At 44.3% G+C, this 27,873-nt stretch overlaps 1 protein-coding gene across 1 annotated transcript in view; it reads right to left on the bottom strand.

The window, feature by feature from the left end:
* Positions 1-8,724: 8,724 nt before the first annotated feature.
* LOC141108035 (adhesion G-protein coupled receptor G2-like) overlaps positions 8,725-27,873 on the bottom strand; it is a 56,161-nt gene continuing 37,012 nt past the window's right edge. The window contains exons 5-6 of the mRNA XM_073599221.1: positions 10,958-11,119; positions 8,725-8,935 (exon numbers count right to left, since the gene is read on the bottom strand). The gene's annotated coding sequence lies outside the window, so the exon portion shown is untranslated. The remainder of the gene's footprint in view (positions 8,936-10,957; positions 11,120-27,873) is intronic.

Raw genomic sequence — 27,873 nt, 5'->3', positions numbered from 1 at the left:
AGAGTTAAAATGCATTCCTTTTCTTTATATGGCTCATTGCTTTAGGTATAGCTTTTGACACTCGCTTAAAATAATAATTGTAGACATCATGAATAGAAAACATCTTCAATTGGTCTCTTTTCTATTGCGTATTATGTATTCTGTTTTCTATTCTGTTCTAACAATCCTGCACGCAATTATGTAACAGGATGTGAGCATTAATGCAGCGGAAGAATGTACTTTTCTATTCTATCCTACTTCAGTATAAAGACAATTACACATTTTCATTCAAAGTGACAAGTTAAACAGTTTGAAACACACAGAATATACAATCTGGTTGAGTTACAAAGAAAACTAATACAGAAGACATTAAAAATCTTTTAACAGATCTAAAATGTACTTGCAGCTATAGAGTAGATTTCATGAGTCACTATGGAAAATATTGGCCTCTTCTGAAGTTTTTGATTAGAACTTATACAGTATTTTACATTCATAGCAATGGTGTACCTACAGTGTCTAACACCCAAAATGTATACTTTGTCTTAACAACTCATTCTCTATACAACTAAATTATTTTACGTAAGTATTACAAAATGAAAGAAATGTTAATAATTGTCTGAAAAGAAAAGTAGGCAGTGCAGCAGTAAGTAATGTAGAGCACAACTTGCATAGTGCTGCTCAGCTTGCATAGTGAGATGGTCAGGAATATGTAATAAATAGCACAGCTCAGAGTAAAGCCATCAAGAGTATGTAATGTACTGCACAGCTTACAGCACAGCAGTCAGGAGCATGTCTGGGGTATGCATTGTGCTGGGTAAAATTTGTGGTCCATGAAGAAGTGTCCTCTTACTTTGGTGGTCAATGGTTATATGCATACTTACATCGGTGGTCACTTGGAGCATAGTTTTAAAAAGGTTTTAAAAAGTGTTTCTAAGCATACACAAAAAACTTGTACTGCAAACATGCACTTGAGGTTCGATGTGCAACATGAACTGACATTTGGTACTCTTTGGCACCCTCATAAAGGAAAAAGTGTGGTGTACCTCAATTTAAAAATTGGACATGGTTAACATATAAAACGGTTTAAGTTGCCCATATATGGTAGTCAATGTTGCATGTTTTGTTCTGCCTTGTTGGAGAGATTGCCATATACAGATACTGCCTTGAGAATTCCTGCTATATGAAGTAACTGCTTTGAGGGGGCTTACATTTTTCAGACTGCCCTGAGAGAACCTGCCATGCATAAAGACTGTCCTAAGAGCTTGCATTGTGCAGGACTGTCCTGGGATTTCTTGCCATATAAGATGATTCCCCTGACAGAGCTTACCATATGTAGAGGCTGTCCCATGAAAGCCTAGCATGTGTGGAGGCTGTCCTCAGAGAGCTTGCCATGTGCAAAAATTTCCTTGAGAGCCCGCTATATGCAGAGACTGCTCTGAAAAATGCTTGCCATGTGTAGACTGCTCTGGGAAAGCTTGCCATGTGTAGAGACTGCTCTGAGAGAGTCTGCCATGTGTAAAGACTTTCCTGAGTGCCTGCCTTGTTCAGAACTGCCCTGAGACTATCTGCCATGCATAGAGAGTGCAGAGAGAGTGCCTGACATGTGAATAGACTGCCATGTAAAGAAAGTGCCCTAAGAGAACCTGCCACATGTAGAGATTGCCTTGAAAGTGTCTGAGATGTGTTGAGCCTGCCCTGAGAGAACCTGCCATATGTATCGACTGTGGAGCTATCGACCAGTTCATGCACTTGCAGAATTGCATGGGAAAATACCTGTACATATTATAACTGATAAGTCCCGGTTCTGTGTGTCTTTTATGAACATTGTTACGAAAATTTTTATGAAAAGTCTTAGTATATTTGACGGCTTGACAAATGTCATTTGAAAGTAGTTCAAAATGTATTTGCTTTTAACATTCAGTCTTGGAAAGAATGGACCTTACCAAATGCAAACCACATACACTGTTAGAAATGTGTTTGTTCAAGAAAACCATCCTGTTCCTTCCAAATTTCTCATCACTGCAGTTAAAAACAAATGTTGATTTGATCCCACTAATGATTGGAAAATGTAACAAATGTTTTCAAAATTAACAATTTCAAAATATATTTTACTCGTGTACTGTATAGCCAACTTTATTATCTAGTCATGTCTCCTATAATGCTATATTCAGGGCATGTTCAGAACCTGATATTTGCAGCAATCTCCTGCTGGAAGAGGAGCTTTTCTTCCCTTAGCAGCTCTGCAGGTCAGTGAAGCTGATATTATGCATTGGGCCGCAGTAATTTCATCCCATGGTACCACCTTTAGCAATCACAGGCCCAAGACCAAGAACATTCTCCAAGAGAAGCCACTATAGTGAATACAAATTTGGTTTGGATTATTAATTTATTTGCTAACCAGTGCATTCAAAAGGCAAAATGCAGACCCAGGAAAGCAGCTGTTATTATGGCATGGCTTATTTTTTTAATCGGTTTTGTAACATTTCTCTAGTTTCTTACTTATCCCTTAGCGGCAACAAAATTAGGCATACCCTATTTGACATACCATATTAGTTTTACATCAAAGAACATGGGAGTAGCATACAGAACACATTTTAGATAACTTTATTTGTCTTCCACATTAATAGAATATTTATTGCAATATTTTTTGCAATAGATTTACAAGAAGCATTAAGCAACAGAAATATTTCTGTTCTCAAGACTAATAGTTAAATCATTAAATAAACCCGCATTGCAACAGATACAATTATTAAATAGGATTGTATTGCTTATTCAATAAATTAGATTTCACTTTAATGTATAAAGTAGTTGTTTTAAATGTTTTAGGATACACAGATTAAAGGGCAAATCTGACCACAGAAAACATATTCAATCGTCAGCTCACCCAAAAGCAATTTTTAAGTTACAGGTGAAGCAGGATAGAATATGTCCTCATCTGATTTAGTATTTCTCTTGTTGGTGGCACAACCCCACTGCTATATTGCCCGACACTGTTACCACGCTCCTCAGGGTCATGAAATTTAAGTTGAAAATGTGACTGCTCTCCTTTCCTTCTTAAGAGCCCCTTCAAACTTTAGTGTTTTTATGTTTTTTTTATTCATGTATTGCGGGCCTGAGAGGCAGGTACAGTGCCTTGCAAAAGTATTCACCCCCCTTGGCATTTTTCGTATTTTATTGCCTCACAACCTGGAATTAACATGGATTGTTTGAGGATTTGCATCATTTAATTCACAGAACATGCCCTAAACGTTGAAGATTTTTTTTTTATTGTGAAGCTAACAACAAATAGGACAAAATAACAGAAAAAGTCAATGCTCCAGCTCCTTCAAGTTGGATGGTTTGCGCTTGTAAACAGCAATCTTTAAGTCTGACCACAGATTTTCTATTGAATTGAGGTCCGGGATTTGACTAGGCCATTCCAACACATTTACATGTTTCCCCTTAAACCACACAAGTGTTGCTTTAGCAGTGTGTTTGGGGTCATTGTCCTGCTGGAAGGTAAACCACCGTCTTAGCCTCAAATCACACACAGAGTGGTACAGGTTTTGCTCAAGAATATCCCTCTATTTAGCACCATCCATCTTTCCCTCAACTCTGACCGGTTTCCCGGTCCCGACTGCTGAAAAACATCCCCACAGCATGATGCTGCCACCACCATTTTTCACTGTGGGATGGTGTTCTTTGGGTGATGTGATGTGTTGGGTTTGCGCCAGACATACAGTCAGGTCCATAAATATTGGGACATTAACACAATTCTAATCTTTTTGGCTCTATACACCACCACAATGGATTTGAAATGAAACGAACAAGATGTGCTTTAACTACAGACTTTCAGCTTTAATTTGAGGGTATTTACATCCAAATCAAGTGAACAGTGTAGGAATTACAACAGTTTGTATATGTGCCTCCCACTTTTTAAGGGACCAAAAGTAATGGGACAATTGGCTGCTCAGCTGTTCCATGGCCAGGTGTGTGTTATTCCCTAATTATCCCATTTACAAGGAGCAGATCAAAGGTCCGGAGTTCATTTCAAGTGTGCTATTTGCATTTGGAATCTGTTGCTGTCAACTCTCAATATGAGATCCAAAGAGCTGTCACTATCACTGAAGCAAGCCATCATTAGGCTGAAAAAACAAAACAAACCCATCAGAGAGATAGCAAAAACACTAGATGTGGCCACATCAACTGTTTGGAACATCCTTAAAAAGAAAGAATGCACTGGTGAGCTCAGCAACACCAAAAGACCCAGAAGACCACGGAAAACAACTGTGGTGGATGACCGAAGAATTCTTTCCCTGGTGAAGAAAACACCTTTCACGACCTTTGGCCAGATCAAGAAGACTCTCCAGGAGGTAGGTGTATGTATGTCAAAGTCAACAATCAAGAGAAGACTTCACCAGAGTGAATACAGAGGGTTCACCACAAGATGTAAACCATTGGTGAGCCTCAAAAACAGGAAGGCCAGATTAGAGTTTGCCAAACAACATCTAAAAAAGCCTTCACAGTTCTGGAACAACATCCTATGGACAGATGAGACCAAGATTAACTTGTACCAGAGTGATGGGAAGAGAAGAGTATGGAGAAGGAAAGTAACTGCTCATGATCCAAAGCATGCCACCTCATCAGTGAAGCATTGTGGTGGTAATGTCATGGCGTGGGCATGTATGGCTTACAATGGAACTGGTTCTCTTGTATTTATTGATGATGTGACTGCTGACAAAAGCAACAGGATGAATTCTGAAGTGTTTCGGGCAATATTATCTGCTCAAATTTAGCAAAATGCTTCAGAATTCATTGGACGGTGCTTCACAGTGCAGATGGACAATGACCTGAAGCATACTGCGAAAGCAACCAAAGAGTTTTTTAAGGGAAAGAAGTGGAATGTTATGCAATGGCCAAGTCAATCACCTGACCTGAATCCGATTGAGCATGCATTTCACTTGCTGAAGACAAAACTGAAGGGAAAATGCCCCAAAAACAAGCAGGAACTGAAGACAGTTGCAGTAGAGGCCTGGCAGAGCATCACCAGGGATGAAACCCAGTGTCTGGTGATGTCTATGCATTCCAGACTTCAGGCTGTAATTGACTGCAAAAAATTTGCAACCAAGTATTAAAAAGTGAAAGTTTTGATGGATGATTGTTAATCTGTCCCATTACTTTTGGTCCCTTAAAAAGTGGAAGGCACATATACAAACTGTTGTAATTCCTACACCGTTCACCTGATTTGAATGTAAATACCCTCAAATTAAAGCTGAACGTCTGCAGTTAAAGCACATCTTGTTCGTTTCATTTTAAATCCATTGTGGTGGTGTATAGAGCCAAAAGGATTAGAATTGTGTCAATGTCCCAATATTTATGGACCTGACTGTATAATTTTCTTTGATGGCCAAAAAGTTCAATTTTAGTCTCATCAGACCAGAGCACCTTCCTCCATACATTTTAGGAGTCTCCCACATGCCTTTTCGCAAACTCAAAATGTGCCATTTTGTTTTTTGCTGAAAGTTATGGCTTTCTTCTGGCCACTCTGCCATAAAGCCCAACTCAATGGAGCGTATGGCTTATTTTTGTCCTATGTACAGATACTCCAGTCTCTGCTGTGGAACTCTGCAGCTCCTCCAGGGTTACCTTAGGTCTCTATGCTGCCTGAGTAATGCCCTCCTTGCCCGGTCCGTGAGTTTTAGTGTTCGGCCGTCTCTTGGCAGGTTTGCTGTTGTGCCATGTTCTTTCCATTTGGTTATGATATATTTGATGGTGCACCTAGGGATCATCAAAGATTTTTTTTTATAACCTAACCCTGACTTGTACTTCTCAACAACATTGTCCCTTACTTGTTTGGAGAGTTCCTTGGTCTTCATGGCCGTGTTTGGTTAGTGGTGCCTCTTGCTTAGGTGTTGCAGCCTCTGGGGCCTTTCATTGCACACAGGTGGACATTATTTCACTAATTATGTGACTTCTGAAAGTAATTGGTTGCATCAGAGCTTTTTATGAGCTTCATAACAAAGGGGGTGAGTACATACGCACATTATCAGTTTTTTATTTCTGAAAAATAGTTTTATGTATATATTTTTTCTAATTTTACTTCACCAACTTAGACTATTGTGTTCTGATCCATCACATATAATTCAGATTAAAAAAAACATTGAACTAAAGGCTGTAATGTAACAAAATAGGTAAAAAGCCAAGGGGGTGAATACTTTTGCAAGGCACCATATGTTTGCTTTGGGACTTAACGGGGCATCATGTTGTTACACTGCCTATTAACATGCATCAAATTGTACATTAGGGCTCAGTACAATGCGCATGCCCCTAGTACACACATGTTAGGGTTTAAAAGCTAAAAGTGACATTAAATAATATTTTTATTCTCCAAAAACAATCCATACACATCCACCACCTAATGGCCCTGTAATCTATCTTTAATGAAAACTTTATTACTGTATTTTTTTGCTTCCTTATAACATGCTCTATGAGCTCCTAAACCTCTTCTTTTCCTACTAACTTCCAATAGTCCATAGTTTGTATTCCCTAGTCGATCTCGGAAGTGATCAAGAGAGGGTGGTTACCTTTCTACATACAGCCGGACCATGGAGAATAAATGTAGCTACCTTCTAATGTGGAGTGAGATCACAGCAGAAAAGAAAAGGAATTTGGAGATTTGGAGGAGGCTGAGAACAACAGAAGGTACGTTTTTGAATTAAAGTGGTTCTAAAGGCTGAAGGTTTTTTTTTAAAGCTGAAGGTAAAGTTCCGCTTTAAGTAGAAAGGAAATTTGTAAAAATGAAAAAACACACTATGTGTAGGGAGTGGTAAGGAAAGGAGTTAAGTGTTTTTATTGCATGTTTTTTCTTGGGGTAGAGCACTTTATGCATAGCCTCCACACTTTGTACTGTGCACATTTATATCTCATTGTGCTTTGCTACACTTGCCACATTTATGCATCTATGAGAAATTTGTGAATAATGAGCATTATACTGTATATACCCCTCATCAAAACATATTTACACTGTATTTAAAAAAAGACTTATACGGTCCCCATGGGTTGACAATGACAGTTGGGATGTTGCAATGTTTTTCCACTAGTTTGTGCTCCCCCCCCCAGGATCAGATGTCCTCAGGAAGATCTGGCGGTGTGACAGTGGCTTCAGTGTAGTAACAAGCAAATGTTACTGATACAAGATGGGTAATTGGATACGTTGTCATGGCAGCAGAACTTGAGAACACTTTTTTCTTGTAATCTATTATAGGCTCAGTTGTAGCTTTGAAAATATTTTGCCGGATGAGAGAGAATTTGGCATCTCATCCTTAATCTGTCATTTGTGCCAAACTCTTTACTGCTAAGAGGAATCTAAAAAGTAATTAAACATGCTAATACTAAAAGCTCCCCAGCATCCTACATAGTACTAAAAGTGGTTCACATTATAAATAGCTGAAGAATATAAGATATTTTCTGTCCTTTACAAAATCGTCATACTAAAATTAATAGCAAATTTATCCAGACTGCCAAATAAGACTACCTTCTTTGACATAGGTATAATGAGATGTACTGACACCAAAATAACACAAGCTCACACACTAGTAATTACAGTTTACTGTGTAATGGTGCCATTTACTTCTCATGATCAACAAATTAATTAAATTTTTCAGTTATTTTCCCTTTTTTAGACTTTCTTTCATGGTCAAGTTTTAAAGTCTAATGTACAGAGGTGTTGATGCTTGTAAATTAATGTGCTTTTGCCTTCCATTACTTTTGCCTAATATGTAGGAATAAATGCAAAGCACAAAGCCAAGTTATAGTGTGGTTCCCAGATAATTAGCTGCTTGGAGCCTTGGTAAGCATTGCAAAAAAACTATATCAGAACTATGAATTCCTTCCCCATTCCATCCACAACAGCACCAACTGTTTTGGCTGAAGTTTCACTTTAATATATGTCTAGAGAAGCATTTAAGACAATCTTTTAAACAGGGCCTATGCATATACTGTATGTTGCAAGGTGCTGTGGGTAACCATGATGCCTTACTGGTTTTACCACCATGTCCCTCCTCTTGAGATGATAGGTAGCATCTAAAAAGGAAGCAGAAGATCACAAAAAAAGATCTTTGGTAGACCAGGGAATAGAAACATGTTACTGCTTTCCCATTTCTCCTGCTGACGTATTCCTTCTTCTGAAAATTTGTTTTGTTGGCCAACAATGACACAGAAGTATACAGTGCAGCAGTTGGCACATACAGACGGGTCTCCTTAATTCTTTTTTTTTTTTCCGTTACATTTCCAGTGCCTATGCTTGATTTAAACAGTGCTTTCTGCCTAGACCAGCCTTCCTCAACATTTTTATCCCAGAGGAACCCACGAAAAATATTTTCAGGTTTCAGGGAACCCCTGCTAAAATTCAATAGTGGTCAGTGGGAAGCATGCTCCTTACAGTAGTGACCAGAATGTCATCCATACAGACAGCCAGAAAGATCATTGGTGTTATGTCGCTGGCTTTGCCAAGTGGTGCTGGACCCAAAACCATGCAGATACCATCAGATGGGAGGTCAATTAGCCATGGTTTAAGGAATCCCTAGCAAATTCTGGAGGAACCCTAGTTGAAAATGGCTGGTCTAGGCAATGGCCTCCTGTGTATATGTTTGGTGTTAAGCATTACTTCTGAATATTACATCGTCTTCCAGTATGTACACAATTTTCCCGTCCTTTTGCCCTTTTGAATAACTAACTTGAAACATGAGGATTCAGGGTGTAAATGTCTTTTTGTGTCTGACAGTAAATTCACTTGAAAGCATTTTCCATGCTGTTTTAGCAAACATAAAACATGTATTTTAATGGGGGAGAAAATATTATATCAGTTCCTTTTACTATGTGCCAAAATCCAAAAATGGCAATGTTCTTCTGGAGTCAGGATAGGTGGTTGCACGATTGGAAGGTGCTGCATGAGCTGAATTGATGAATATTCCTCCTCCTACACAAAAGAAAACAATAAATCCAGCTACAATTTTGGCTCATGCTATAAAAAATTTGAAAATGACAGTAAATTATTTTAATCGACAGCTATGAATTTCTAACTGGAGCAACAGGTATTTTTTGCACTTGTCAAACAAATACAGTATAACAAAATGTGACCAAGTTAGAGAAGTTTATTGGTTTTTGGATTTACATAAACTTTAAATACATTTAAATCATCGTTTAAGCTGGTCATACATGGCTCAAATTTTGTCCAATTCCTGATGAATTGTCGGAAATTCAAGATTTTGGTGGCCCTGCTGGCACCACCCAGCTTGACAAAAGTCAAGTTCAGAATCAGAGGAGCCAGGTTGAAAATTGCTGGCCAATCAGTGACTGCACCCAATAAGATGAACGCACTGTTTGGGAATTCAGACAGCCACAAGTGCTGTGGCTGTCTGAATACCAGGGCTGACAGTGTAGATTCCTCCATCCATACTGTTTAGCATGCAAGGGACAATTGATTAACTAGAGAAATATAAGCATGTATGGCTGTTTGTTGAAAGAGAACTGCTGTGCTGAACATGATGCATTCCTCAGCATTCATTGTTAAAGCAGTGGTAAAGGCCAAATGTTCTTTTCTAAAATAAAAAAACATGTTATACCTACCTGCTCTGTGCAATGGTATTGCACAGATCAGCACCAAAACGCCTTTTCTGGGGTCCTCCACTAGTGCACTTGGCTCCTCCTCTTCTGTGTGTGACACCATAACAAGCCTCTTGCTATGGTGGCACACTTGTGGGCTCATCTGCAAGCTGGACTGTGTGCTTCCATAGACGCACACCGCTCATCACAGTTCAGCCCTGCCACCCACTCCCTCCTCACAGAATATGATTGACAGCAACAGGAGGAAATGGTTTTCGCTGCTGCCTCTGGGCTTGTGAGGAAAAGAGAGCAGGGCCACCGCAGACAGGTACAGCGCTTGATCGAGACAGGACTCAAGCAAGCATGTAGGGAGGTGAGGGGGGATGATAAAAATATTGGAACATTTTATACCACTGTGCTGTTTAATCTGCTTTAAGAGACCAGGATCTGTATTTTTTTTTTGGGGGTTAATGAACACTTTAATGCAGGGAATGCATTAAGGTAAAAAATGTCTTGCCTTTGCATCTACTTTAACTGGCCGGCTGCTGCTACTGCACACACTCCACTTTGCCTCAGGAATTGGTTTTTGGTGCTATGTGCCAATGTCATAGAATGTACTAAAACTGGTGCAGACAGAATCGGGAGCAGCTGTGTAAAAAAATTAAAGCTAGAAGCTGATTTGTTGCCAAAGCTTAAAGTGATATTTAAGCCTTGTTTATTTTTTGTTTTGATTTTTAATAAACAAACATGTTATACTAACCTGCTCTGTGCAGTGGTTTTGCACAGAGCAGCCCGGATCCCCCTTTTCTCGGGTCCCACTCCAGCTCTCCTCCCTCCTGCAGAGTGCCCCAGAGCAAGCAGCTTACTCTGGGGGCACCCAAGCAGGAGCTCTCCCGACCACGGTTCTGTGTGTCCATTCACACATGGAGCCGCACATTGGCCACTCCCCCTCTGTCTCCTGATTGACTCATTGGCTGTGATTGACAGCCAATTGCTCCCGCTGCTGCCAAAAGCCAATCAGGAGTGTGAGTCCCCAGAGAGGCAAGGCTCTCGTTGACATCACTGTACCGAGTGGGGGCTCAGGTAACTATTAGGGGGGCTGGGGGGGCTGCTGCACACAGAAGGTTTTTTACCTTCATGCATACAATGCATATGGGTAAAAAACCTTCTGCCTTCACAACCACTTTAATTGAACAGGTTGATAGCTTGAGCCCAGGCTGGTTGGGCACAATCCTCCCACACAGTCTTTCTAAATATGTGGCAATGACCAGCCAGACATGAGTGCCATCAAAGGCTGTGTTCCAGAGTTATTGTACTTCCCATTCCCCCTCTAGTTAGGCCTTTCAGCCACCATTTTTGCAGGCCTAGAATATGAATCAGAAATCTGCCCACTTACCATTTCTATAGGTCCACCCAGAATAGCCATCTCTAGAGAAGCCTGACAGACTGGATGAATTAGTAGAAGCTGTGTTGTTTGATCTTGTTGACTGATAGGAATCGGAGGGTGACTGTATGCGACCATTATATTTTGTGTCGGCATTGCTCAACCTGCTCCAGTCTGAAAAAAATAAAATATCATGGCTTATTACATTCCTAAATGAACATAATAGACAGACATGACTCAATACTTGCATCAGCACCTCAGAGTCTCTTGGTTCACACATGCTTTATTATATACTGGGCTTACATTATATAATATAAAAATCAATGCAGAGATGTATCTAAGATTACCCTATTGGAAATACAATTTTCATTTATCATAGTTGGACTAATGAAAGCTTGTTCCTGATCAATTGCACTTTAATGTTTTGTGCAAGTGCCTAATTAATGACTGTTTGGCATTTCTGATGTATGAACGATATTATAACAATTCTAACATACCACTATGTTGGCTATGTGGAGAAACTTAAATACTGTAACTGACTTCTAGTGGAATTACTTTGTTAAAACAGGTTTGATTTTGCCCAGATATGGACAAGGTTTGGCATTCAACGTGGGCCTGAGGTTTTTGTTTTTTTTTGATGAGTAGGGTCACAGTGTGACAATTGGGTAGAGGGGCATGCATGTTACACTAAAGTAACAGTTATTTTATAATTGCAGCAGGAAACCACACACAAGGAACTCAAACCACACAGTGGAACATATTATGTCACACAACTGCAAGGTGAGCTCATACTGGAAAAATGTCTTGACACAAAGGAGGCTTCCAGGACCTGGCAAAATTTGGGAAGAGAGCTTAAACAGTAGAACAATACAGGAGATGCAAGGACCACAGTTCCTGACAGGTGTGGCAGGACACAACTTAGGACCTGCAAACATCACTTACCTCTCTGATAGCTGGGAAAAATACACAATGTCAGGGAAGAAACCAGAGAAGAACTGGCAGATATGCCAATTTCCAATATGGCCACGCTAGTCTGCGCATTAGCAACCGGCACACAACGGCAAACGCACGTTCGTGATGGTGAACGTGTGTTCGCAAAACGTGCTAATTACCAGTGTTTACTGCCCTATATAAGGACTCCAGTAGCCCTCATAAATCGCTGGATTATCATCAGCTCTGTATCCTGTGTTCCTGTGTTCCTTGCTCCTGTTTGATTATCTTTTACCAACCCGGCTTACCCTCACCTGCTCTGGCTTCTCTCCTGGCTCTGAACCCGGCTTGTTTCACAGACCTGCTCTTGTCTGTTCCAGATTGACTTCCTGTGTTTGACCCCGACTTGATTACAACTACACTTCCTGCCTCTGCTTCTGATTGCCTTCCTGTGTTTAACCCCTGGCATGGCTTCTGACATTGTCTCTGCTTTTCCATCCCTCAAGATCCACCAGTACCCCCAGAGAATCATTGGCTGTGACCACCTCCTCTGCTCCTGGGTGTCCGCTTCTGGAACCATCAGACAGCTTCACTGGCAGGCAACACGTGCATCTCTGGGCATAGTACCCTCTGTCTCCAACTCCAGGGGTACTCTGCACTCAGACACAAGGGGAGCCCTCTCGTTACCTCAGCCTCCAGCCTGGTACGTGACACACAACATGCCCCACACATGTTAATATACTTGGATTAACAAGAAGAATGGTTGCATCACCCATTGCTGTCTCCCCATATGGTTGGATATCGGACTGTACAATCACACCTATGGAATTTTAGAACTTTTCTCTGTCAGCCCAGCCACACAGACATATCTTTACTGTGATGCTTCATATTCCCATCGCACACGTTCCTGGATAAGCTCTCAAAGTTTGGGTGCTGCAGCAACAACAAGCTGGATACTGGTTCAAATCACAAAGTAGATGTTTGCCAGCACACCATGGATCGACACAAAGTAGCGTCCAAACAGATAGTTTGTTGCATGATCACAACACAAGAAGAGTGCCACATTTCGGAGTCACTCAGGACCCCTTTGTCATCACTCGCCTGGGGTCCTGCGTGACTCTGAAACGTTACACTCTTTTTGTGTTGTGATCATGCAATGAACTATCCATTTGGACGCTACTTTGTGTTGATCCATGGTGTGCTGGCAAACATCTACTTTATATCTTTACTGTGCACACGAAGGACAGCATTCCCAAACTCCCAGAGAACTCGCCCCAATCTACTCTTCAAAATTTCCACTAGGGTCTTCCATGTAAAAAAAAAAACTATATATATATATATATATATATATATATATATATATATATACACACATACATTATGTATTGGGATGCCTGCCTTTACATGCACATGAACTTTAATGGCATCCCAGTCTCAGTCCTTAGGGTTCAATATTAAGTTTGCCCACCCTTTGCAGCTATAACAGCTTCAACTCTTCTGGGAAGGCTGTCCAAAAGGTTTAGGAGTGTGTCTATGGGAACGTTTGACAATTCTTCCAGAAGTGCATCTGTGAGGTCAGGCACTGATGTGGACAAGAAGGCCTGGCTCACAGTCTCCACTCTAATTCATCCCAATGGTGTTCTATCGGGTTGAGATCAGGACTTTGTGCAGGCCAGTCAAGTTCCTTCACCCCAAATTCGCTTATCTCTGTCTTTATGGACCTTGCTTTGTGCACTGGTCCAAATCAATTGGTGGATGGGGGATTATGGTGTGGGGTTGTTTTTCAGGGGTTGGGCTTGGTCCCTTAGTTCCAGTGAAGGGAACTCTTAAGACATCAGCATACCAAGACATTTTGTAGAATTTCATGCTGTCAACTTTGTGGGAACATTTTGGGGATGGCCCCTTCCTGTTCCAACATGACTGCACACCAGTGCACAAAGCAAGATCCATAAAGACATGGATGAGCACATTTGGGGTGGAGGAACATGACTGTCCTAACCTCAACTCGATAGAACACCTTTGGAACGTATTAGAGTGGAGACTGCGAGCCAGGCCTTCTCGACAACATCAACATTACTTCCTATACCCAGAGAGGATTCAGGAATCTGGGGTGGACCCAGGGGAGGATCCCCCGGATGGCCAGAGTACCAGTCCTCCCGTACCAGTGTTTGAGGACCTGGAAAATGGCCCAGCTAAAGGTGAAAGCCTGGCAACCTACAGAAAGAAGGTTTGTGCATGGATTGCGAGAGTCGCCAAGGAGGAAGAAGTACTGGCAAAGTTAAAGTTTGACTTCAAGCATAAAAAAATTGCAAGTGACCGACTTCACAGTTCCAAGAGAAGACCGATGCGGCCCGAGTTAATGGCTTTGGAGGCCAAAATGGAAAAGCAGAGTCTGCTGGTGGCCGCATTGAAAGAAATCAGCGGAGCTTTCAAAGAAAAGTATGGCAATGATGACCGCTTCTGTGCAATGCACAGAGGGGCCATAGAGGCCAGTGGAGGGCAGGCATCACCAGAGTGCGAGAAGCCAAGGTCAGTGCAATGCAAAAAAAATTCTGTGGGCTTGGACTGTTTCTGCCAAGCACGCTGGAAAATCTTTGCATCCCATGCCAAGTATCAGTATGCCTGCAGAAAGTGGAGAAAGCTCTGGCAGACAGGCTGCGGGTGATCAGCAGTCAGGTGTTTTGACTGGCAGTATGTCATTGGGCCAAGGAAGTCCTGTGCCCTTGTCACAGCAGCAGAAGGCTATGGAGCAAGATGTTCCATCTGAGCCTATGAAGAAAGCAGGTATGCTAAAGTTCATTACAGAAATGGAATCCCCTTTGCATGGTCGCAAGTTTGCTGTGCCTGGATCATCTGAGGATGAAGAGGATAATGATGTCCCCCCAAAACCTTTGAAACATCGGGTGACAGAAAAAGCAGTTTTTGTTCATGACTTGCCTATGCAACATAATGGAGGTGTAGTTTCTTTGGATGGTGCAGTAGAGGGCGGCGGAGAGCATGCTCATCTCCTGGCTGAGACTCCCACCTGTGTACAGAAAGCCAGTGAAGGGTGTGCAGACTCTGCTGTGAAGAGTGCCGATGTCTTGCCGAGAATGTTCCCTCGGCGGATAAGTTCCCCCCCTGTACTGCGCAGGCGCAGCGCCTGCGCAGTACGGACTACTGTCAGCCGCCGGAGATAGCCGAAGCTCAAATGCTTCAATCAGCTGTACACGGCGCCTGCGCTCTGGGTCCAGGTTCCTTCCCCACCATCCAAGTGGACCTAGAGGGGGAATCTAAAAGAGCCGAGCGAAGCGAGGCCGTGCCCGAAGCGCGGCGAGCGAAGCGAGCCCGCGAGGGGCCCTCTTACAGGCGCTGTGTACAGCTGATTTTCAGCTATTCCGCTTCGGCCATTTCCGCCGGATCCTACTGCGCAGGCGCAGCGCCTGCGCAGTAGAGGGGGGAACTTAGCCGCCGAGTGGAACTTTCTCGGCAGAACACTGATAAGTAAATCTCCACTGTTGGTAACTCTTTAGGTACTGGTAATGTAAAAGAGTTTACCAAGGGTAATGTAAATGATATTTCTGTGTCAGAAGTCTCTGCTCTATCTGTTCCTGACAATAATGTTGTTTCTACCTTATCTAAAGAGGGATCTGTAACTAAAAGTGATGTGCGGGATGTTGCAAGGAGTGCGGTTATTTCCTGTGCTACAGCAGAGGCTGCACCTGTCCCGAGGGTGAGTAGGGCCAGTTATTCTGCGGTCACTAGGAGTTATGTGAGTGAAGGTCAGGTCAATCTGACACCATCTGGTAGCTCCTTTAAACGCTGCAATGTGGTCCAATTGAGGTGGACTGGAGAAGGCCCCCCCCAAATAGGAGAGATGTGGTGGACCGTATTCTGGGGATGGGTTTTAAAGCGGAGGAGATTTTTGCCCTTATCAGTCCAATTGGGTCATATGAGTATGACCTCTCCTTTGTGAAGGCGGAAGGATTAGATGTATTTTGGGAGAGGTATAAGCAGAGGTGGAAGGAGTCCCCAAGATGGGCAGGTTTGTCACCCAAAGTAGTCTCTCACCAGCCATTATACAAAAACGTAACCATTTTAGTATGTAATGAGTCCATTCCTGCTGCGGATCTGGTAGTGTGGTTGGGGAGATGTGTGGATGTCCAAGCCCCCTTGAGAAAAGTTGTAGATGATATGGGGATATGGACAGGAGGATGGACAGTGTTAGTAAAACTGCATGTCATGGGTAATTTTGTTAAGTACATTCCTTTGTCTGCCTTTATAGGTCGTGACAGGATTATTACTTTTTATGCAGGGTAACCAAAGCTGTGTCATCGCTGTGGTGAAAAGGGGCATTTTTCAAGCTTATGTTCTGTTTAGAAAAGTTCCCTCTGTCAGGGCTCAGGGCATGTTGCAAAGGACTGCAATAGTATTCGTTGTAATTTCTGTAATAAGTTAGGTCACCCCTATAGCCTTTGCCCTGAAGCCCTCCATAATCAGCCGGAGGTGGTAGAAGGACTACTGAGGATGGTGGAGGAGGAGCCTGGGGGGCAGCAAGGGGTTGGTGGAGCTGTTTCAGCTAGTCCTGAGGGCCCCCCCCAGGTGTCAGTTTCCCAATCTGAAGATGTGAACCCTCTTTTGTCTGTTTCCCAGTCTGTGATCCCTACTGTATCGGTCTCTACTTCTGTTGTGTGTTCTTCCCCAGTGTTTTAGGTGCCCAGTGTTCCAAATCTAACTAAGTCATCCAAATTGGCTGAGGTTGCCAAAGGGGCAGATTCATGCAGATCTGAGGTGGTAGCTTCAGCGGGGCCATCCCTGAGGCAAAGTAAGACCTCTAGTGGAGGTTCAAAGGGGAAGAAGGGGGAAGTTGCCACTGCTAATGATGTAGAAGAGGCCTTTCAGAGTAATGCTTCAGGGGAGGAGGGAGAGTGGACCAAGGTGGGGAGAAGGAGGAATAAGGTAGTCCTGACCTCTGCCTCCTCGGTTTCATCTTGTCAGGTCACCTTGAGGCTAGGTGACAGATGCACACCGTTGGGATCAGGAGTGCAGTGGACCCTACGGCTGACTGCTGCGGATGGGAGTCCGGGTATAAGGAAGGCAGGGCCGCTGGAACACCAACACGGATCCCACCGGGGTTAGAGCATAGGATTCCCTGGGGCGCGGAGTCTAAGAGCCAGCAGGTGTTCCCCAGAGCCTCTAGTGGTGAGGATGGACTGGGCTGCAACTGGCTCCAGGTCGCGACCCCCAGGGTCCCCCAGCTCACACCCACAGTAGGCAACAGAAGGATAGGGATAGTAAAGGAAAGCCAAGGTCAGGGCCACAAGCAGACAAGGATAACAGAGTACATGCCAAGGTTCAGGGTCACAGGCAAACAGGGATAGTCGGGGACATGCCAAAAGGTCAGGGCCACGAGCAGACAGGAATAGTATAGAACACGCCAAGGTCGGTAACAGAAATAAACGTAGCACACACGGCAGGCAGGAACAGGAAGCCAAACACACAAAGGTTGATCAGCAGGGCTGACCTGCAGTGCAGAGGTTAATATAGAGTTCTCTGATAGGAGCTGGGGTGGAGCCATGCTAGAGGAGAGTTAATAAAAGCAGTCAGGTGAGAGACAGCTGGTCTTTGGAGATGAACACATGGAGACAAGTAAGCTGACAAACAAACTCTATTGCATAACCATGACAGTACCCCCCTCTTATGAGGCTTCCCCCTTCCCCACCTGGGGCCAGGTTTAGAGGGGAACTTCAAATGAAACTTCCTCAACAGACGAGGTGCAAAGACCTCAGAAGCCTTGATCCATGACCTCTCCTCAGGACCAAACCCCTTCCAATGCACGAGGTACTGGAGAATGCCTCTACAGAGTCGGGAATCCAAAATTTGGCTAACCTCGTACTCCTGATTATCCTCAGAGACCGGTGCTGCTGTAGAGAGAGGACAAGATAACTTATTGAAGACTAAAGGCTTCAGAAGGGCAACATGGAAGGAGTTAGAGATTTTGAGGCTTTTGGGAATCTGGAGCTTGAAACAAACCGGATTCAGTTTAGAAGTTATGGTGTACGGACCAATGAATCTTGGGGCAAATTTGAGAGAAGGAACCCGGAGTTTGATGTTCCTGGTGGAGAGCCAGACTTTGTCTCCTGGCTGAAGAGAAAGCGGCTTACGCCTGCGACGATCAGCAAAGCTCTTGAATTTGTTGGCAGCTTTCTGGAGGGAATCATGAACGTCAGCCCACATGAAATTGAATGATTCCTGAAAAGTAGCCAAGGCTGGAATGTCGGAAGAACAGGTCATAGGAAGAGGGAGTTGAGGATGTCTTCCATAAACAGTGATAAAGGGTGTTTTCTGAGAACTGACGTTGACATGATTATTGTGGGAGAACTCTGCCCACGGAAGTAGCGATGCCCAATCATTATAATGAGCGGAGACCAAGGTACGGAGAAAGACCTCCACCTCCTGATTAACCCTCTCAGTCTGGCCATTGGATTGGGAATGGTAAGAAGAGGTAAAATCCAAGGTAACGTTGAGGGATTTGCAAAAGGCTCTCCAAAAACGGGACGTAAACTGAACACCCCTGTCCGAAACGACATGGGAAGGAACATCATGAAGGCGGAAAATCTCTCGTACGAAAATAGGAACCAAGGCAGAGGCAGAAGGGAGACCAGGAAGAGGAACAAAATGAGCCATCTTGGAGAACCGATCGATTACCACCCAAATAGCTGTACTATTATCCGATAGTGGAAGATCGGTGATAAAATCCATGGCGATATGAGACCAGGGCTCCTTAGGAATGGGCAAGGGCATGAGAAGACCAGCAGGGGCTAGTGTGGAAGATTTAGACTGAGCACAGACATGACAAGCCTTAACGTACTCTTTACCATCTGAGCGGAGGTTAGGCCACCAGTAGAGACGACTGATGAGCAGGAAGGATCGGAGGAACCCAGCATGACCTGCCACCTTGGAATCATGTCCCCAACAAAGGATCTTAGCTCTTAGCTCCGTGGGAACAAAGGTCTTGCCAGGAGGAATTTTTGATTCCAGGGTGGTAGAATGGGCAACAATGCATGAAGTCAGAATGATCTGCTCAGGATCATGGGTGGACTCCTCATCCAAAGTGTCAAATGACCTAGAGAGTGCATCAGCCCGACCGTTGCAGGAACCAGGTTTGTACGTAATAGTGAATTTAAAACGAGAAAAGAAGAGACTCCACCTGGCCTGTCTGGGGTTCAGACGTTTAGCATTCTGTAGGTATTGTAGATTCTTGTGATCAGTAAAGATCGTAATGGAGTGAGGGGAACCCTCCAAGAGATGACGCCACTCTTCCAACGCCAATTTAATTGCGAGAAGTTCCTGATCACCAATGGCATAATTTCTCTCTGCCTGAGAAAATTTTTTGGAGAAGAACGCACATGGTTGACGTCTCTTCTTAAAGAACTGAAGAAGCACAGCTCCCACCCCATCGAAGAAGCGTCTACTTCAATAAAAAATGGGTCCCCAGGATTTGGTCTCCTCAAGAGAGGTCCAGAAACAATGGCCTGTTTCAGATCGTGAAGCGCAGAAACTGCCTCAGTAGGCCAGTCTTTGGCATTTGCACCCTTCTTGGCCAAAGCGATAATAGGCATGGCAATGGAAGAGTAATCCCTTATGAACTGCCTATAATAATTTGTGAAGCCAAGAAAGCGCTGTGTGGCTTTAAAGGCTAGCAGGAAGGGGCCAGTTGGTAATGGCTGAGACCTTTCCGGGATCCATGCGAAGACCCAAACTAGAAACAAAACATCCCAGAAATAGGACCTCAGGACATTCAAAGGAACATTTCTCCAGCTTGGCATAGAGATTATTCTCTCTAAATCTCTGAAGTACGGTGCGGACATGGTTTCTGTGAGCAAGCAGATTTTCGAAAAAGATGAGAATGTCATCCAGATAGATGACAACAAACTGGTACAGTAGATCCCTGAAGATTTCATTGACAAAGTTCTGGAACACAGCTGGAGCATTACACAAACCAAAAGGCATAACCAGGTATTCTTAATGCCCGTCCCTAGTGTTAAACGCAGTCTTCCATTCATCACCTTCCCGTATTCTAATGAGATTGTATGCATCTCTGAGATCCAACTTGGTGAAAATGGAAGCCCCCTTCAACCTGTCGAATAGCTCAGATATTAGAGGTAAGGGGTATCGGTTTTTGATGGTCACTGCGTTTAACTCTCGATAGTCGATGCAGGGTCTGAGGGTACCATCCTTTTTAGCAACGAAAAAGAACCCTGCTCCTGCAGGCGACAAGGATTTCTGGATGAAACCTCTCTCCAGATTCTCTGCGACATACTCAGACATGGCCTGGGTCTCTGGAATGGACAGAGGGTAGGTACGACCCCTGGGCAGAGTTGCTCCAGGGACAAGGTCAATGGCACAGTCAAAAGATCTGTGGGGAGGAAGCACCTCAGCAGACTTCTTACAGAACACATTCTGGTAATCGCTGTATGCCGTGGGAAGATCAGAAGATACGGATGTGGTAGCAATGGGAAGTCTCTCCTTGGGGACCACCTTGAGAAGACAGGACGAGAAACACGAAGGACCCCAAGCCAGGATCTGCCCAGAAACCCAGTCCACATGTGGAGAGTGGAGCTGTAGCCAAAGAAGGCCCAATACAATGGGGGTAGAGGTCTTGGGTAGAATAAGGAAGGAAATCCACTCCTGGTGGAGTATCCCTACAGACATCCTAATAGGTAGCGTCTGGAAACGTATAGGACCCCCTGGGAGCACAGTGCCATCAATTGCCGAGACTACCAGTGGTGTAGCGAGGGGAGAAAGGGTAAGCTTTATAGAAGAAGCAGTTCTCCAGTCCATAAAATTGCCGGCAGCCCCGGAGTCCAGATATGCTAGGACCGATTGGGGAGAAGGGCCTACATGGAGGAACACCGGAAGAAGAAGACGAGAAGTTGATGTTTCTGGGTCCAATACTCCACCTACCAAATGTATTAGACACGAGCGTTTCCCGGACGAAGCGAGCAGGAGTCACGAAAATGACCCTTGCCCCCACAATAAAGACACAAGCCTAGAGTTCTGCATCTAGCACGTTCTTCGGGGGTTAGTCTGGTCCGGCCCAGCTGCATAGGTTCCTCAGCAGGCAGAGGATGCTCCACAGAACGACGGGGGAAGAGTTCTGACTGACTAGGACCTAGGGGGTGCTGGCGTCTTTTTTCTAGGGACCTCTCCTGGAAACGAATGTCAATCTGATTGCACAAGGAAATTATATCGTCCAGACCGGCGGGGATGGCTCTTCCTGCCAATTTGTCCTTCACGCGGTCAGAGAGGCCATGTAAAAAGGTTGCAACCAAGGCCTCATTGTTCCAGCTCAATTCAGCTGTGAGGATACGGAACTGAAGCACATATTGTCCCACTGAACAAGATTCTTGGTGAAGGTGTAAAAGGGCACTAGCCGCTGAAGAAACCTGAGCTGGCTCCTTGAAGATATTACGAAAAAGCTTCAAGAAGTCGGACAGGCTGGAAACCACCGGGTCATTCTTCTCCCACAGGGGGGCAGCCCAAGCTAATGCTTCACCAGAGAGGAGGGAAATGATATAGGCTACCTTAGCCCGATCAGACAGAAAGTTTTGAGGCTGGAGCTCAAAATGAATGGTGCATTGGCTGAGGAAGCCCCTGCAGGCCTTGGAGTCCCCAGAGAAATGGGACGGAGCTGGCAGTAAATATGAATGTGTGGCTGCGACTGGTGCGATAGGTGCAGCTGCTGATTGTACTTGAGGCTGCAGCTTCGGGTTTCCCAAGGAGGCTTGGAGCTGCTCGAAGCGGATAGCCAGATCCTTAAGGAATCGCATCACCTGAGTCTGATTAGATTCCTGGGACTTGAGTCTGCGAAATATGCCCTGCAATGGATCAGCTGCAGGAAGCGGCACGTCAGCCGGGTTCACGGCTGATCAAACTGTCAGGTCACCTTGAGGCTAGGTAAAAAAGAAAGAAGGACGGCGCCCTCTAAGTGCAGCATGTATGTTAAAAATATTTATTACAATAGATAAAAACACTCACATTTGAGTTGCTAAAAACCAGCATGTAAAGTAGTTTCATCCGCGTGCTCTCGGGGGATGTGGTAGCAGTTCCGGTGGTGCCAAGGGTCCTCAGAGCCTCCGGGCGGCCAGGATGTCGGTCATGGATCCTCCATGGAGCGCCGTGCTTACCTGTGTCTTCACTTCCTGGGAGCGGGGTGAGGCGGGCGGTGCTTCGCGTTTGGAGCATGCGTGCTCCTTCATCAGGCTATGCTGGTCTATAGCTTTTATAGACTGGCTGCCTTCCATTTATTCAGTATCATTTTATCCTTACATGGACTAATACCTGAACTTGTTGTGAAACATTAACTACCACCACCAAGTTCCCCCTCTCAGGAACCCCCAACCCACCCCCTTCCCCCCACCATTTTTAGTTATATGTACTCGGCTACATCCATTGCGCGCCATATTAACCCCTTGACACCTTGAGGATAGATGACAGATGCACACCGTTGGGATCAGGAGTGCACCGCAAGGCAGTGGACCCTACGGCTGACTGCTGCAGATGGGATTCCGGGTATAAGGAAGGAACACCAACACGGATCCCACCGGGGGTTAGAGCGTAGGATTCCCTGGGGCGCGGAGTCTAAGAGCCAGCAGGTGTTCACCAGAGCCTCTAGTGGTGAGGATGGACTGGGCTGCAACTGGCTCCAGTTCGCGACCCCCAGGGTCCCCCAGCTCACACCCACAGTAGGCAACAGAAGGATAGGGATAGTAAAGGAAAGCCAAGGTCAGGGCCACAAGCAGACAAGGACAACAGAGTAAACGCCAAGGTTCAGGGTCACAGGCAAACGGGGATAGTCGGGGACACGCCAAAAGGTCAGGGTCACAAGCAGACAGGAATAGTATAGAACACACCAAGGTCGGTAACAGAAATAAACGTAGCACACACGGCAAGCAGGAACAGAAAGCCAAACACATAAAGGTTGATCAGCAGGGCTGACCTGCAGTGCAGAGGTTAATACAGAGTTCTCTGATAGGAGCTGGGGTGGAGCCATGCTAGAGGAGAGTTAATAAAAGTAGTCAGGTGAGAGACAGCTGGTCTTTGGAGATGAACACATGGAGACAGGTAAGCTGACAAACTCACTCTATTGCATAACCATGACACATCTTTAGAGGTTTAGATCTACCTCTGGGAAACAAGTCTGGGTCCTTATCTGAAGGGGAGGAGGAGTCTTCTAAATCCATGTCTCAGATGGAGGAGGATGAGGTAGAGTGTTCCCTAAAGAGGTCAAGGTCTCCAGTAAGGGGGGGAGGGAGCTCAGGCTAAGAAACGCTTACCTCAATCATCCTGATGGCAGTTCCCACTCAATGTATGTTGCCAGCATAAAATCTGTAAGGGCTCATAATATGGCCTTATTTTTGCTCAGCGAGATGGATGCTGATATTTTATTTTTGCAAGAGACCCAGCTAAATAGCCTTGCCGATATCCATCTGGCAAAGAGGGTCTCTTGTGGCTGAGCCTTATGGCAGAGTTGCAGTACTTTTTACTGGCATGGTAACGTGTCGGCGGGTTATCGAGGGTACAGATTGGAAGGTGTATGGTCCTGGACGTTTCTGTGAAGGGGCATGATCCACATTTAATAAATATTTATGGACCACAAACTAGATGGGAGAGGAAATGCCTCTTTACAAAAGATTAAGTCTTTCCTTTTTACATCTCGGCAAGTTGTCTTAGGAGGTGATTTTAACACCGTCTCTAGGCCCAAAGACAGGAAAGGCTCCACTGACAGCCTGAGATATGATAGCATCTTTGTTAATACGATAGCCAGGGAAGCAGGTCTGGAAGATGCACATATTAAGCGTTGCCCAGACAGCACAGGGTACACATTTAAGCAAGGCAGTTGTGAGAGCAGGATAGATAGGTTTTTTTTTTAAGGGGGACTCTGCCTTTTCGGCTCCTGAGTGTCGTTTGGTGGAGTTCTCTGATCACCTTATGCTGTCTGTTATTCTCAATGCTTCAGATATGCCACCTAAAGGAAAGGGTATTTGGAGGATAAATTTGGCTCTGCTGGATGACGAGGAGGAAAGACAATCTTTTGAGGATTTTTTTCAGGCTCAGGTAACCATCCTGGATTTCTGCAGCAGTAAGTCGGAGTGGTGGGAGCTTGCCAAAAGACGGATTAGTGGGTTTTTCAAGGCCATAGGAAAAAGGAAGCAGCTTGGTAATTACATTTCCTACCAGCAGCTGTGGAGAAAACTTGATCGCCTTGTCTCGAATGGTGGAGATTCAGGGGCAATCTCTGAGGTGAAACTTCTCCTTAGGAAGTATCAGTATGACCGCCACACTTCTTTGGTTCTGGAAAGGGACTACGGGAAATATCACTTGCCCGACCTTATCAGAACTGCAAACAAAGCGCAGCAGTTAAGACGGTTGTTGGGCTAAGGGATAGTCCGGGCCCTTTGGCAAAATCCAGGCCAGGGATCACGGAGGTCTAAAGGTCTTTTTATGTGGATCTTCTTGGGAAGAAGTACCTCGATCGGGAAAACATGTTGAGTTTTCTGGATTCTACAACGAGTCTGGGAAATAACATTCCGCTGGCAAGTTTACGGGGGAAATCACAGCAGAAGAGGTAGTCAAAGCTCTAGACGGCCTGGCTATTAAGAAAACACCTGGGCCAGACGGATTGATGGCTGAATTTTATAAGACTTTCAAATCCAGCTTGGTACCTTTATCTTGTGGAGGTATTTAACGGCTGTCTGCAAGAGGGTTTGCTCCCTCCCTCCATGAGACAATCTCCAGTGATTCTGTTGTCAAAAGGCACGGATCCCTCGATGATTGAGAATTTGCGCCCCATTAGCCTTCTCAATGTCGATAGAAAGATTCTGGCGAAGATCATTTTCTGACACTTGTCGTCAGTAGCAGACAGATTGCTTTCTCAACAGCAGTACTGTTCGGTCCAGGGCAGGAGCACTTTTTCAGCAGTGTTAGCTGTCCGGGAGGCTCTGGAACAATGCAGGGCTGAAGACTGGGGAAAGTATTTGCTGGCATTAGATCAGGCGAAGGCTTTTGATTGTGTCAATCATGAGTACCTAAGGCTTCTCCTTGACAAGTATGGCCTGGAGGGTGGGTTTATTGAATGGCTTAAGACTTTATACAGAGAGGCAGAGAACTTCATGCTTGTTGACGGTTGGGTCGGATGGCCCTTCAGGGTTGAATCGGGGGGTGGGCCAGGAGTGTCTGCTGAGCCCTTTGCTATACGTGTTCGCAATTGACCCCTTCGTCAGAAGGCTAGAGAGCGGACCGTTGTGCAGGGTGCTGGAGGGCATTACTGGTGAGCTGCCCTTGAGGGTTGTAGCCTATGCTGATGATGTTTCTGTCTTTATCTCTGGGACAGAGGAGGAGCAGGAGGTGGTCTCAGTTATAGAGTAGTATTCCAAGGCATCAGGCCCCAAGGTCAGCCGTGATAATAGTGACTTTTTTTGGATGAGCGAGTGAGGTGAGAGCTTTGCACTTCCAGAGGCCTCAGCAGAAAGTCAAAGTATTAAGCATCGAGTTTGGCCCTGATTACAGTAAGTCAAATTGGGAAGCCAGGCTCAATGATGCTGATGTCAAGGTGAAATGCTGGAAGGGGTGGTGGCTCTCTTTGAGGGAAAGGGTGGACTTGATTAAGACCTACCTGATTCTGACCTTTCTGTATGTCAGCTTTGTTTGCATCTTGCCAAAGTCCTGCTATACCAGGATTTATAGTTGTTTCTTCCAATTATTATGAGGGAACAGGCTGAATCTTGTGAAGCGGAATGTGACTTACCTATCTAGGCGGAAGGGTGGCCTAGGGATAGTAAACCCGATGTGTTCTTCTCTCTGATGTTTTTGAAACATAATTTTGGTAACATGCTAGCAGAGAGACTGCCTGGATGGGTATTTTCCAGGTCTAGTTTAGACCTTTTCTGGGCTGTTAGGAGAGTGGCAGGCCAGTGAAAAGCCTAAAGGTCAAGCATGGTAAGCTCCCGGCTTATGTTGCCCTGTGCCTGAAAGTTCTTAGACGGTGGCATGTGACAGTGGAGGATATCAGGTCCCTCCCTAGGAGACTCCTGGGTGAGAAGATTGTGGGTACTGTCTTTAATGCGCCACTGGCCTTAAGGGATTGCCCAGGTCATATTGTGAGGGAGGGTTTACGTTTGAAAAAAACTGAGCAGATCCCCTTGAAAGTTAGGGACCAGGCCTGGCTCGCTTTCCATGGTAGACTGTGAGGGGGATCGTGAAGTGCCACTCTTTGGACAATCGTGGTTGTCCAAGAGCGGAGTGTCAGGGTGAAGTGGAAACTATGGACCACTTCTTGCTTTAGTGCCCTTTCAATGTAGAAGTCTATAAAAAGGTGGGGAGGGCTCTGAATATTCCTTTCTTGCCTAGCATGTCTTATGCTGAGTGGGTGTATGGAGCATTGCAGAATAGCAAGGGATTTGATTTGGACACTCTTTTTCTAGTCAGCTTAGTAGTCCGATATTACACCTGGAATGCACAGTGTCAGGTATCCCTTCGGCAGAAAGTCCTTCCTGTTCCGGTGGTGGTATGTGAGATTCTTGGTGAAGTAGGGAAAATTCAGGGTCTCAAGAAAGACAGGTGGCGGCAAAGGGTCTGGATAAAGGCATGGAGGAATATCAGGCCTGTAGCTGCTGTTTGTAGATCTCTGGGTGTTGGGTTCTTTCCCTGTTTTCTCTCTGGACACTCCCTTAGATTTTCTGATTTTCAAGGATAAACATGATTTTGAAGAAAGGCTATTTATACATGATAATCTATGTTTCTAGGTCTGAATGTTAATCAAGTTGTGTAGAATTTTTGAAGATGTCTGTGCTATTTAGTGATGTGTGTGTGTATATATATATATATATATATATATATATATATATATATACACACACACACACTATATATATATTTATATATATATATATATTTATATATACAGTGATATTGCTCTTGGTTGGAAAAAAAAACTTTTGTTCATAAATTATAGGTTGAAGTAAGCCTTTATTATTATGTTTAGTCGTGTATACAGTATGTTATGCATACATAAAAAAATAAAAAATAAAAAAATAAATTTTTTTTTTGTATTTTTGTAAAAAAAAAAAACTTGAGATGTGTTTCTTGTTTGCAAGATTCTCAAAATAAAAAATTGCCAACTCAATATTGAACCCTACGTACTAAGACTGGGATGCCATTAAAGTTAATGTGTGTCTGTAAAGGCAAGCGTCCCAATACTTTTGTGTGTGTGTGTGTGTGTGTGTGTGTGTGTGTGTGTATATATATATATATATATATAAAATCATATAAATTATATATACACACAGCGGGTAAAAAAAAGTATTGAACACGTCACCATTTTTCTAGGTAAATATATTTCTAAAGGTGCTATTGACATAAAATTTTCACCGCATGTAACAACCCATGCAATCCATACATACAAAGAAAGCAAAACAAATACAAGTTGTCACGATTACGCACACCCACGGCGACTAGCTAACCACGACATGCGTTCTGTGACGGGGGTATATGAGGAACTAAGGGAATAAGGGGGAACTTATACTGAGCAAGACTGGCTGAGATTCACAGCCCACGCTACCTTTGGCCACCACTAGAGGGAGACTCTAATCCAGCTGGCTGACCACACAAAGGCAGATATGAATCTTACATACAATCTGGTGCACTCTCAGGGTTGGGGAGCAGTCTAGCAATTACTACACACTTCTAGGGTTCCTCCAGCTATCCTGCAAGCTAAAACCCTGGTGTTAATCACTCTTCCCACTGTCCACACACCAGACACACAACAAATGATAGCCTGCCACCACCCAACAGTTTGTCCGCAGACTGGTCTGCTGAGCCACCACACACTCTCCATCTGGCAGATCTGTTAGCTTACAATCTGCATGCAATCTGCCAACACGCAGTGCAATTGCATGTAACTTAGACCGAGTACTTAGGCACTACTAAAATAAAACAACCTCTCCAGAGATACGAGT

Source organism: Aquarana catesbeiana, linkage group LG09, assembly GCF_042186555.1.
Source record: "Aquarana catesbeiana isolate 2022-GZ linkage group LG09, ASM4218655v1, whole genome shotgun sequence".
Taxonomy (NCBI): domain Eukaryota; kingdom Metazoa; phylum Chordata; class Amphibia; order Anura; family Ranidae; genus Aquarana; species Aquarana catesbeiana.
The sequence above is the reverse complement of the archived record's forward strand: the minus strand, read 5'-3'. Positions and strand labels throughout refer to the sequence as shown.